We start from the raw sequence: 10657 nt of genomic DNA on the forward strand, positions 1-10657 counted from the left end.
TGATAAATACACAAATAAATGCCCTTACCAGGATTTGAGCCCAGGAGCTCCTGCTTCGTAAGCAGAGGCACTATTCCACTAGGCTAGAAGGCAGAAGAGGTAACAGACAGATAGATTCAATTATAATATTATAAATAATCCAAACCCAGTCCTTAAAGCTTGTAATATTGAAAAAACTATTGAAATGGTAACAAAAACTTTGAAAAACTAAGTGATACGAGGGAACAACGATATTTTTCATAAAATTAGTCTAGACATGTGATGTGAGTGATGAAAACTCCGATGCCTAGAAATTACATACCGACAGTAATCTGGTAGTAACGCCGACGAAATTAAGCTTAATCTTTCTTATTAAAATAGAGCTTTCCTTATTTTGAACGCCATAAGATCACTTTTAAGGCTTACAAACACAATAGAAGAAACTGAATACAAGATTTAATGTTAAAACGTAAAAATAAAAACCCAGAAAGCAGTCAACCGCAGATTTCACTAAACATATTGTATTATATTTGCCCCGCGGCTGCTTTAGGCAATACTTAATTCCTCATATTTCTCCATAGATCTTTTAGATAGATAGAACCTATTGAAATTTATAATAATAAACTTGTTTTGATTGAATCTGCTCATATAAAGTACCGGTAAAGGTAAATGAGTTAACGACTAAATGTTTTATGTTACTACGCGTTAATTAAATACGTAAATTAAGCTAATTTTACGGCTTAACTCGCGCGACATGTTTCGGAGGGTATATTTTAGGCTTAGAACGCACTGCGATTAATTTCTTGCGATTTCAGAACCACAAAAAGTATAACGTACGGCATGCTTCATAAGCGCACGCACTTGCACGCCTGAAATCGCAAGAAATAATCGCAGCGCGTTTTAAGCCTTACAGTGCAAACGCTACGCGCCGCGCCACGCCACAGTGACTAGAAGATACGTGAGGCAGTTTTCTATAGGCGGCATCACGTGATACCCGTCATAGAAAGTGTCGGAAGCTTTGTCCCGGACCCGGACCGTTCTAGCGTTGAATCATCCTTTAAATCGTTAAATTAGCTTAATGTTAGTGTACCTCACGACAGTTTAAAAAAAATCTTATTTACGATACAAGTGCAGGAAATAGGAAATTCGCAACGAGTGGTGATAAATTAAAACACGATCGAAGGGAGTGTTTTAAATCGACACGAGTTGCGAATTACCTATTCGCACGTGTATCGTACAACGTTTTACAGTACATATGGCTCTTTAAAGTTTCGACATATGCACGGAAAGTGCTCATTCCCGCACACGTGCGGGAAAGTAGCACCATATGTACTGTAAAATAAATAACTGGTTTGTGTCGTTTTTTTTCTAAAAAATGGACGTGGGCATGTGTTAATAAGGTTATAATTCCTGAGCCATCCTTTATTAAATAGGTCGCTACACACTGCTACGACGTAGGCCGTAGCAACTTAACAAAATCACCGCTGAGCTACGGTCGTAGCCGATGACATAGGATTCCAGGCCGCGTAGCCAACGTTACAATCGTTAACGCTCCGTAGCGTAGCGTAGTCATCTCTCTCTTTCACTCTTCCAAATTTATTAGTGCGACTGTGACAATTGCGTCTGGTATGTATAGGAAATACTTCGTAAAGGCAAAACGACAACGTGTCGTGATTAGCGCTGAATTAGTTAATACCTACATAATATGCAAGGAAAATTTAACTAAGATACGCAGGCGAGTATCATGAGTGTCACGTAAAAAAGCATAGGTACATTTTATTTTATTTTTTACTTTGGAGATATTCCCAATTACACAGTATACACCCTAAACATAAGCACAATTTGTTGTATTTTGGTAGCATCATATCATTTTTACAGCCGCGTTTAAAGACGGCGCGTGACAAGTTTACGAGCCAAGATACCGGGCCTCGTAAAAAGCACCGATACACTCGATCCTGGCAGAAATGTGTGACATGGAAAGGTAAGTACTTACAATTCATGCGATGCCTCTGAAGTGACTTCATTTGTCTCACGAAATAATATTTCATAATATTATGAAATTATGCTGTCGTAAAGTTTTACGTAACATGAAAGAAAATGTTGAGTGAACTTCCGAGTACATAGTTATCACAGATCAGGATAAATATTGATTCCTGATAATAAGAAAAAGGTGAACATTATTGGGAATTAGATATAGACGGGTGTTTGATATAGAAACACTCAACCTAGAAAACGATTGTCGTACTCGTAGTAGGCAATGTTAAGGAAGTTTATGATATGACTGTAGCAAGCTATTCAACGCGAATCTAGCGGTATCTGCAATGTAGAAGCTAGTTTGGTACACTTTAGATAGCACACATTCCCCGTCTAACCCATCTCGCCTGCATTGTGCATGCCACGGCAGCTATGCATTCCGCGATAAGACTTAGCCACACATTCTCATCGCTTACAAAACGCAAGCTCTTGAATGTTTTGGCTCACCAGTGTGATTGCGCGACCTCGCTATCCGTAACTATTCCTAGTTAGGATAGCGCACTTACGTTGGTTTTCCTGAACAGTCCACTAGCCCGCACGAGGTAAGCGTGAGGAAAACACCTTTACCGTGCAAGCCGATCGCTTTAGCGCTACCTCGCTGGTATTCTCAGTTTTGTCCCACTTTGAAAACTACACAGACCTTTAAATAACAGCCTTGCCACGCATAACTAGTCAACAACATAGCTCATGTGAAATTAGAAAACTAAAACGCGAGAACACTGTACACCAGGGGTCTCCATACTTTTTTACCCGAGGGCCATATTGCATTTCTACAAATTTCGCGCGGGTCACCATGGGTTCTTGCGCGCCGGGGGGGAAGGTCTAGTCACTTCTGTTAGGAACAGAGGGCTTACCGCGAACCACGTTCGACGTGTTGCCTCCCTATCATGCTTACGTACAAATTTACAAGTGGGATAGAGAAGCAACACGTCGAACGTGGTTCACGGTAGGCCCTCAGTTCTGGTGACTGGGATCCCTTTGGCAACCTCCCGCGGGCCAGATTGGAACGCCTCGCGGGCCGGGGTCTGGAGACCCCTGCTGTACACAATTGAACGGAATTTGTAATGTAACATACTTATTCGTAGTGGGGCAGTTAAGTGCCTACTCAAGATCCAACGAACTTACGTCGAACTTGGTCGCATATATAACAGTACCTAACATTTAAAGAGAGATTTTAATTTTAAATGTACTACATTCAAAAATTATCAGTGTAGCAATATTATTAAATAATCTCCTTCAACAACAATCTAGGAATTCTAAAATTATGAGTATGATTTTGCCTTTATACTCGTACTCGTAGATTATAATGTAAGAAGGTACGTAAATTAAGTATAACATAATGCTAAACCAGTTGCAATACTGAAACTGCAGACAACCTACCTGCAAGATTTCAATAAACACAAATTATTCCAATTGGCATTGCAAGATCGTACATATCACAAAAGTTGTATAACTACCCTTACATACCCGGCAAATGAGATCATTCCCTGCATTTCAGTTTGTACACTTGCAAATAGCGCAAATACCGTTACTACTACTGTAGCTACGTTCCTACTTCTTATCGGTGTATTTATATATGCGAATGCATATAAACAGTACATTTCGATGCTAGTGCGGAAAGTATGTCATTACTTCACGAGTACCGAGATACCGGAACGAGGAAAGAATGACATTTCCGCACGTGTATCGAACGATGTCTTTTAATACAGTTACGAAAAAATAAGAAATACAACAAGTAATTTTTTTATGCATGTTCTATAAGACCGAAACAATTGTAAATATAAAACATTGTACTATTATTACCTAAGTATCGTTATTTACGACTATTTGTGTATCGTATATTTAAATTGTATAAAATCAATATTGAATGTTGCCTTTGGAAACTTAAAACATGCTTGCAGTAAGAAAAAACGCATCTTCTTTGAGAGGCGTTTTGGCAGCTATTCCGTTCCATTCAAACAACCTATTAAGAACGGTTTTTCAATTTTCAATATTAAAAAATAAATGTGTTATAATGATGAAAAGGTAAGTAATAAAATTTGAAATATGTATATTTTTATTATGCTTACATTTACAGTAAGTAGATTTTTATGTTCATTACGACTTTTAAAGTAAACTAACGTTAACACCACTTAACACTCATCAATAAGTAATCATGAATAGGAACAAATATAAGTTTAAAAAAAATGGAAAAGTGATACTGGCACTAGTTCGCGAAAACCAAGTTTCCGCACGCTAAACAGCTACGTAAAGTAGCACTTTTTGAGCAACTGTATTAAAAAATAAGTTATGTTGCTTACTACTCCAATACACTTGTACAGGTCAGGTACTCCAATTTACAAGAGATACAGAGGTGACTCGAGTTTATTACAACTGCAATACGAAAGTGCAAGCTGCGGCTAAGACGATCGACTGCAGAGAGAAACAATCTAATAAGCGCGATTGCTCCTGGGTACATCGATACCGTGTTAGACCGAAAGGGATTTATTTGTAATAAGTAGCCTAGCGGCCTAGTAGTAGCAGGGGCATTAACCCGAACGCTAAACCACAACCCTATATTGAGTCTTATATTGAGTACAGAAAAGTGCCTGTACGCACTGAAGGGTTTGTATGCTTATCTTAGAAATTAGACATTAAATGGAATACATGGCACACTTGTTAAAAAGTTTAAAGCTTATATTTTTTGAAAGAGGTGCACATAGGTACTATGTGGTCATACATTGTATTAGGTTACTTACTCGTGTGTCGTACGGTCTCTAAGTGCTCGGATTATTGTACAATGTGTGTTAATAGTACAATATATCGTCACAGCTTTCCACCATAACTCGCGAGCTGTAAGCGAGCACGCAATAAGAAATCAAGAGTTGTGTAAATATGTAATGACCTATGCAAACGTGTTTTATACGATGTTTTACAACATACTTGCGAGGAAAGAAACAAACGTGTTAAAACCTTTAGCAAAAGTAAAATTTTCAAAATCGCTGCCATTTTGTTGTTTTGACATCGAATAAATGCAGTGGGGCCTACCAGGTTGTACCAGTTCATTCAGGTGAGCCAAAAACACGTTATCCAAGAAAGACTGAGCGTTTTTGCTGATTTCCATTGTACAAAGTCTCAAATATTTTTCACTCGCTTTTGGTGGTAAAAGGGATTCGCGATTAGTATTTCTGTGTTCTTCATTTTCTATGTTTGAAGTTGACATTTTCGTCATTATTCAAACTAACAACTTGAGAAACTAGCCCCAATGTCGTAACAAATGCGGAAGATGGCGCCTTAGCTTTTGTTCTGCGAGCCATACCAATACAATGCGCGTGCAAGGCAAAGGCGCGAACGAGATCGACAAACACCAATACTAAAATTGTAACAAAGCGAATATTTTTGTATTTAAATAATAACCGATAGATTGAGATCAAATCGATAAAATGTTATGTTTATTCATTAATGTAATCTAGGAGAGAATGTCATGTATAAATTATGTTTGGCGAGATAAAACCTCTTTTAACTTTAAAAACCATTTATGTTAACGGCACCAATTATGGGACATTTAAGAGAAAATTTGGAGCAAATTTGATATTTCACCGACACCTGTAAAATTTCTACCGCTATATGCGTTAAAATTTGAATGTCCTGTTCGTCCTTTATGTTTTGAGATGCTGTAATTGGTTTCAATATTATTAAGAAATTAAAACTATGTTTTTCTGCTCCATTCATGGGATGTATAGCGCCTTTAATTTTCAAACTAAGAAATATCAATGAAAAATTCAACTCAAGCAGCTCTTTGTTCTTCAGAAACTGATGGTAAATTTTACAGTTTCTTTGGTATACTTGGGAGTCGGAGATAAGGGGGAGGGTCCCCCTTGGTGATGAAAAAAATGGTATTTTTTTTACATAAATCTCGTATTTTTTCACTATAAAGTAAAATAAATATATTACGGAACGTATAACTTAAGCTCTTTCTAATGATACCCTACTTGACCTAGACTAGACTTTGAAATTCTGCCCCCTCTTCATATTGGTCATTTTCCATAAAAAATAAATTAAAAATACTTAACACTTTCAATGTGTTTGGGTTAGTGTTGTTCATGGCTATCCCAAGTCGAAAGCTATAGTAGTTCTCGAAACATGTAGCAATGTGGCAGACGGACGGACGGACAGATTCGCATTCACACTATAAGGGTTTCTTTTAAAACTTTTGATACGGTCACGTCTGAAAATATCGATACGATAAAAGTGACAAAAATATGTATACACGACTTTATTGCCCATATATAAGCGATATTTTTAGGCGTGACTGTACCGAACCTTAAGCACGCGTGTTTAATCGGATTACTGTGCCATGCAAAAATGTTTGGAATCCAATAAGTGTACAGCCCTCTTTCCCCCTTGCCACAAGATATATTGTGTAAAAATTTCGAGTTTGTTTGAAATCGGACTTTACCCTCTTCTCATGTTCGGGAGGTATATAGAGTACAGTGCATATATCTATGCAGGGGTGCTAAGCTTTGCGGACTGTACCTACGTATCTTAACCCTTTGAACGCCACGCGTATCGTACGCGGCGCGTAATCGTGAACCTTGTCGGTACGCATGAAGGTTGATATTGGGCTGTAGCCGCGCGCGTCGTTTGACGTCTTTGGAGGTCAAAAGGTTAAAAGGGTAGATTACCAATACTTAACACACTATTACATTTGCACTATTAGTTTAATAAATTAAATATTAGAAAACGTACAAAAATTTCACAATTCAGAGTTGACTTTGAACTGCTCTTGATTGAAAATTATATCAACCTGTATGCATTTAAGGTTTACGATGACGAGTTACAAATAATAGGCGTTAAATGTAGGTATACTCCAAACAAATACTTCTACGGTAATAGGGAGTATTACTGCAATGGTTTACGATATGTAATAGTGCCGCCAGAGTGAAGCACTATTGCCTATCGTAAACCATAGAGTAACTAATACATACTCTGCCTTAAACTGGTTTTTTTTGACAAGTTTTCAGAGATATTAAAATATGACATTGATGCATCAAGGCGGTTTGTTTACAAAGGGCCTACCAGGAAACGCTAAAATCGAAATTTAGTTATCTGCGTCTTTATCACTCGAATATGCAAGAGTGATAGAGAGGTAAGATAACGAAATTTCGATTTTATTGTTTCGCGGTAGACCCTCCGATTTTGATGGATTGTGATAAGTAACGCCCTCTACGCAGATTTTCGCGTAATATTCCCTATTTATAATTATGTCCATATATCGCCTAAATACATATAAACTGAGTTTATTCAATTTACCACTACATGGATTTTGTGTTCATTAGAAAGGTCTTGAGGAGGTGTTGATACATGTGCAAAGGACAGGAAGCGGGTCTGCAAGTCAGCAGTAAATGGGTAAAGTTAACGAAGAAGACAAACGTGAAATATGCGTCGCATGCTGCTCTCAATAACATTATTCGCCGGTCTCTTACATCAGCCGGCTCCTTTATATGGTTTTCCGAATACAGTTTTATTCCTTTCGATGTCAAAACCTTAGTCTGTGGGGCCCTGGGTCCTAGCCCCTGGCACTCTGAGTCTCCTCAAAGACCTGTCGAAAAGACTCAGAGACGCCACAAGACACCGAAGAGCTAGCATTTCCTTGCTCAACGTATCAGCTGCCAGCGTCTTCGTTGCTATGCCGCAGGGGTCATTTTTAGGGATCTATATCGGAATTCCTATAGTTTTTTCTACTATTTTGGAATTCTCTAATACTGTTTCACATACACGCTATCGACACTTGAAACCCTTTTATGTCACAGGATGTCTCGTAGACTGCGATTTACAGTATTAATGGCAGTATTTGCTGTTCAAAATTTTAAGTATTTATGTCAAAGGGTCTCCGAGAAAAACGCATACACCGATTTTTAAAGCCGAAACGATCACATTTCGTGAACAAAGTTTTGAACGAAGCACTAAAAATCAATGCACCTACCTAAATAATTATTTTCTAAACAATATTCAAATATATAAATTAAATTTCCACAAAGAACATGAAATGGTATGTGTTACGGGATAGCTTAACTTAGCATATAAATACGATGGACCCGCGCTAGATACGTGGAATAAATATTAGATACCTACCGAAGCATCACGGGCTTTCAAGTAATCTTATCTATCTAATAAAGGAGCTAAATTTAGAAAACGATTCTCTTCGGGCCATCGCATTGTAGGAACCCACGTTGAAACGTTACTTATTTAAAATGTATCCAATGCAGAACTTGGTATAGCCGCGTTTTAGTAGTAGTTGAGAATAAATTTAGACTTATGAACAGACGAAATAGAAGTCGAGAATCGGAACTCTATCCCTGATATTCTCATCACGATGCATCGTTTAAAGCACTTCCCTCAAATGAATCAGAAAATATTTACATGTGAGTAGATTAATTTTCATTTGACCTTTAACCGACTAATATGGGCAACTATCCCGAACTTACCCAAATGCTAATTAGTGGCTGGTACTTCTAGACAGAGGAAAATTAACCTGATTTACATGGTGCTGCAAAACAGCATGGCCACTTAATGAATGGATTCCATTCATAATGTGTTCAGCTCGCTGTACCACAACAGTCATGTTGTTACAAGATAGATTACCCGTCCCTTTCTTAATACTGTTAGAATGATACGGTAACAATCTGTTTCGCGCGCGAAATATTGTCATAGTGCACTCTTGTTAAGCCTACTACCATCCAACATCCCGATAAACCAAAACTATATTGCCGGTACACCGGACTGGAAAATAGGTACCGGATGAAAAATTTGGTATAGGGAACACCCTTGCGGTATTTGCGTAACTTCGACCACATTTCGATGAGATATATTTTAATTAACTGGGGACCTACGATGATCGCGTTTTCATCGTCTGCCATATGGCCGTCACTTTCTAACAACAACAACAACAAATCAAGCTATGTAACAAATGAGAGAGTGAATTTTTTATCATATTAGTACAGTACAATGATCACGACCAGTGACTGTGCCGATGGTGAGATATTCGTAGAGTTTTTCTGTTAGGACTTGTTTATTTTGAGGCAAATTGGCATTTTTTTTAGTTTTTGTCACCGTGAAGACGATAGAAGCGCTAAGGGCCGAAACCCAATAAGGTTGTTTTGTTTTATCACAGAGTTCCAAATTCGACTTTTCGGTCTGCATTATTCGACAACATTGAGTGTAACATAACAATTATAACACCGTCATCGAAGTTATTTTAGTAGGTTGTATACTAAAAAGCTAAATTAAATCCACAAAGTGCCTAATCTAGAAATGCTATATAAGTTTTGAGGAAAACTACATACATATAAGCTGAAGCTGATGGTCCCGGGTTCAAATCCTGGTAAGGGCATTTATTCGTGTGATGAGCATGGATATTTGTTCCTGAGTCATGGGTGTTTTCTATGTATTTAAGTATTTATAAATATCTATATATTCATATTCCTTTATTGATAAAATTACAAATTTTACATATTAATTTTCCATATCTATATATTACATATATCGTTGTCTAAGTACTCTCAACACAAGCCTTATTGAGCTTACTGTGGAACTTAGTCAATTTGTGTAATACTGTCGTATAATATTTATTTATTACAAGTTAAATAAAAGCTTACCCACACAAATTCATTCCCACATACCTACTTACATACATCACATCCTACACCCAACGTGATTGTAACTCCTATGATGTAGGCATAAGTGTTACTTTTGAATAGCCAACGGAAGCTCTCACTTCGAATTTTCGCAAATCGCTTTTCTATTAAGAACTTATTTCATAAATAAAACATCAAAAAAGCTGAGCTTCCCACTTATTTCCATAAGATAAGCATTCTCGAGATTATTGGAATGGGTTTCCTGGAAAGATGTGATATATTAATCAATGTCGAGATACCAACGGTAGCCGAGATGCCTGTTCGAAGCAGAATACCGAGTAAGTTGTAACTATGAAAACTGCTCATAATAAGCCTTTTACGATCTCACAACTTGATCTTGAGTACATTTTGCGTATATTTTCTTTTGAAAGACATTAGGCGCATTGTTAAATGACGAACTAAAAAGCGAATCAGTTTTAACCAGAGGACAACTATATTACCAGAAATGAAACTAACTTATTCAGAGCAGGATATCAAAACCACAAGAGTAATTGGCGTATAAAACATGTCGGCATCATAAAAAGGTCTGATCGCTCGGCGCAGCATCCGCAGCTGAATGCTAAGGAAACTGCGATAACATATCTAATAATTGTCTCCAGGCGCGGTCTCAGAGCCGCCGCGAAAATCAATAGGCACTTCTTCGAGATGACATCTGCACTTCACGGTTTAGCCGCTCGTGGGACTCAGTGTTTTATATAATCTAAGGGTTTGTTGACAGTGGGTGGGCCGCATCCTTATCAGCCGTGCGTCAAAGGCTCACCGCTCACCACGCCCTCGGGATGCTGCGCCGTGGACCAGGGCCCCGTATGCGGTTTTGGTGACTTAAAGTGTGGTGGGTTGTTACGTAAGGACTTACCCGCGTGAGCGAGGTGCCAGTCGGGGCGCCATTGGGCGCGTGGCGGCGGCACGAGGCGGCGGCACGAGCGAGTCCGAGCGCAGCGACGGGCGGCGCGCGACTGACGTTGCGT

General features: G+C 38.4%; 1 protein-coding gene across 2 annotated transcripts in view; it reads right to left on the reverse strand.

The window, feature by feature from the left end:
* The window catches only part of LOC133516310 (dorsal-ventral patterning tolloid-like protein 1), a 134532-nt gene extending 123875 nt beyond the window's left edge, over positions 1-10657 (reverse strand). For both annotated transcript variants that reach the window (XM_061849179.1, XM_061849178.1), the window contains exon 1: positions 10546-10657. The gene's annotated coding sequence lies outside the window, so the exon portion shown is untranslated. The remainder of the gene's footprint in view (positions 1-10545) is intronic.

Source organism: Cydia pomonella, chromosome 3 (assembly GCF_033807575.1).
Source record: "Cydia pomonella isolate Wapato2018A chromosome 3, ilCydPomo1, whole genome shotgun sequence".
Taxonomy (NCBI): Eukaryota; Metazoa; Arthropoda; class Insecta; order Lepidoptera; family Tortricidae; genus Cydia; species Cydia pomonella.